Source organism: Aplysia californica, unplaced genomic scaffold (assembly GCF_000002075.1).
Source record: "Aplysia californica isolate F4 #8 unplaced genomic scaffold, AplCal3.0 scaffold00072, whole genome shotgun sequence".
NCBI lineage: Eukaryota > Metazoa > Mollusca > Gastropoda > Aplysiida > Aplysiidae > Aplysia > Aplysia californica.
In genome coordinates, this window is record NW_004797342.1 from 675,021 (window position 1) to 678,098 (window position 3,078).

At 42.2% G+C, this 3,078-nt stretch overlaps 2 protein-coding genes across 5 annotated transcripts in view; one reads left to right on the forward strand and one right to left on the reverse strand.

Moving 5' to 3' along the window:
• Nucleotides 1-3,078, reverse strand: part of LOC101853374 (electrogenic sodium bicarbonate cotransporter 1) — a gene marked incomplete in the record, with an annotated part of 58,592 nt that overhangs the window by 29,415 nt on the left and 26,099 nt on the right.
• Nucleotides 790-3,078, forward strand: part of LOC101848953 (PDF receptor) — a 6,950-nt gene continuing 4,661 nt past the window's right edge. Inside the window, exon 1 of one of the 4 annotated variants that reach the window (XM_035968647.1) lies at nucleotides 790-865. The gene's annotated coding sequence lies outside the window, so the exon portion shown is untranslated. Of the gene's footprint in view, nucleotides 885-953; nucleotides 1,332-2,738; nucleotides 2,985-3,078 lie in introns of those variants that run through there. The other 3 variants (XM_035968646.1, XM_005093923.3, XM_013080039.2) reach the window with 3 other exon arrangements.

Sequence of the window (3,078 nt, forward strand, 5' to 3'; positions counted from 1 at the left end):
AGAGAGAGAGAGAGAGAGAGAGAGAGAGAGAGAGAGAGAGAGAGAGAGAGATGCTTTCTTTTCTGGTCCCAAAGTCTTGGCCAGGGTGTCGTAATCTGAAAACAACCCCTGAGACTCCGAAAAGCGCGACTAATCCCTCTTTTATTCAAATTCTATCTCGTGATAGGCACGCGCCAACTCACTTCTGGAGCCCGGTCGTGGGCATGGGAAATTACCAGGAGCGGGTGCGGGGAGGTAATTGAAGTGGACTAGTGGTTGTGTCACAGCATGTGGGGATGGGTGGCTGGTTGGTTGGTTGGTTGGTTGGTTAGTTGGTTGGTTGGTTGGTTGGTTTGTCAGACTTTGACCCTGTGTGTGGGTTGTTGTGTGTGTGCTTGTGTGTGTGTGTGCGAGAGAGAGAGAGAGAGAGAGAGAGAGAGAGAGAGAGAGAGAGAGAGAGAGAGAGAGAGAGAGAGAGAGAGAGAGAGAGAGAGAGAGGTGAATGTCGGGTTGAAAGAAAGAGATTACGGAATTATTCTAAAGCAGGAGTTAGTAAAAATTGGATATTTGTGACCGGCGTGACTTAATTTTGAACGTCAATCAAGATTAACAGGTATAAAGAATTGGATCTCTGAGGAGGATTGGCTCCAGAGGAAGAACGCCGACAATGAAAAATGAGAGAAAAAAAGAGAAGAGGAAAGAACGTGGGTAGTAGACATGACGTGAAGCAGCCGAAATGGCGGTGAGTTGACCTTTGTGGGAGGTCAGAGCAGAGCTCTATAAAAGATAAGGGCGTCGTGCGCGCATGTGGGAGCCTAGCCCTTCCCTGATAATATGCTGATAGTAGCGCACAGAAAACGAGCGAGAGTGGCCGCAGACGGAGTAGGTGAGGAACACCGGATCCAGTGAGTCAGTGGCATGTTTGTGTAGCCGTATCGTTCGTTTCACCCGAGGTAGCGCCCAGGTATGTTTGCTCTGCCCTCACACTAAAACGCACGAGCTCAGCTGTAAATTATTCGCATCGATTGTGTGGGATCCTTTTGTGCTTCGTTGCGCGTATTGTACTGCAGCGTTGTTTTATGATTTTTTATCGTATCTGTCTATTAGGATAGTTGAATTGTTTCTGGGTTCAGTAGCTTTTGAAAGTGTAGTCACAAATCCCTCGCGAGTAGCAGGAGAGTGATGTTGTTCGTTCTGAAATACGGCACGGTACATTTGTTACATGGCACTGTGGGATTTGTGATGGGTTCACGTTTTCTATTCATACTGAGAATGCCGAAGATCTCGACGGTTCATTGTAGAGGATATAAATAATAGATATGTCCAATGGTCAGTCTCATTCGTAATAGTAGGTGAGTGCTGTTGAGTTATGGAAACCTGCGTCATTGGTGAAAATGGACAGATCATAGACTGCGTTCCTTTGTTTAATTGTAAAATCATTTTTTAAACAAAATGTTCATCTTGAAGTTTTTTTATGTCTTCTCTTTTGCGAGATCATAATAGAGATCGTTATCAAATAAATGGATTTCCTGAGGTGGAACTAAATGCGAAATGTCACGATACGCTGTCACGTTTGAACAGAGCATGGGTTGGGACAACTGTATCTCGTATCACTGAAAAGGAGTTAGAAAAAACAGAGTACATGACTGCACCACTGGTGGGTGACATGTGGGAAACCCCTGGAAAAATACTTAATAAGCGTATGGCTAAATAAAAGAACGCAAAATTGATTTCCCACTTCACACAATAATAACATTTTTATCCTTTTACAAAAAGAGTACAAAAGCGTTGTCATTTTTTAGAAGTCAAATAACTATCGATAACAAAGCGGTTTATTTTACTACAGGCAGGCATTAGCAGGCTGCGTGTGCAATATTAATTCAGCTATAGGACTGCTACTAACTGTGTTAGTTCACTTTCAAAACAGAACTACATGTACATTATACATGTACTGTAGGCATAGCGTCTCTGATATATGAGTCCTTATTGAAATTCTCAAAATACATATGGGAAATAATTTGACATGCAAGGATACTTCTTTGAAATACGACTAGAGTTGATGCAAAACATTTTCAATAGTTGAACAGATCCAGTATTGAGAGTGGGGACTTGGTGTCTGGATGATTATGCTGAGGGAAGGAGTGGCCAAGAATATTTGTTGGAATCGAGCGTTTGAGAAAATACAAAGAAAGAAAGTGAATAGGGCTATTTTTGTGCTTTTGGTGTAGGTGTTTTTACACTTTAGGTGTAGGTGTTTTTACACTTTAGGTGTAGGTGTTTTTACACTTTAGGTGTAGGTGTTTTTACACTTTTGGTGTAGGTGTTTTTACACTTTTGGTGTAGGTGTTTTTACACTTTTGGTGTAGGTGTTTTTACACTTTTGGTGTAGGTGTTTTTACACTTTAGGTGTAGGTGTTTTTACACTTTTGGTGTAGGTGTTTTTACACTTTAGGTGTAGGTGTTTTTACACTTTTGGTGTAGGTGTTTTTACACTTTTGGTGTAGGTGTTTTTACACTTTTGGTGTAGGTGTTTTTACACTTTTGGTGTAGGTGTTTTTACACTTTAGGTGTAGGTGTTTTTACACTTTTGGTGTAGGTGTTTTTACACTTTTGGTGTAGGTGTTTTTACACTTTAGGTGTAGGTGTTTTTACACTTTTGGTGTAGGTGTTTTTACACTTTAGGTGTAGGTGTTTTTACACTTTAGCCGACACCATTTAGATCATTTAGCAGGCGGGCATCAACCCTTAGTTTTAGTTAAGTAAGGATTTTACGGCGCTCGCAACTGCATAAGACCATGAGTGCACGAATTCGACCCTGCCTGTCAGGGCGTACTAAGGCCGAGAGGGACACAGCTTGTAAGCAGACAGGCCGAAATACTTGATAAAAATTATTTCAAGAAGGGGATCGAACTCTGATCTCCTGCGTGCGGAATCGGAGCGCCTGACCGCTACACCACAGACACCAATATGGGTGGTCATGTTTTCTTACTTTGGATGGAAGGAGAGTAAGTCGATAAGGGAATGACTGGGTGTTAGTGTGTGTGTGTGTGTGTGTGTGTGTGTGTGTGTGTGTGTGTGTGTGTGTGTGTGTGTGTGTGT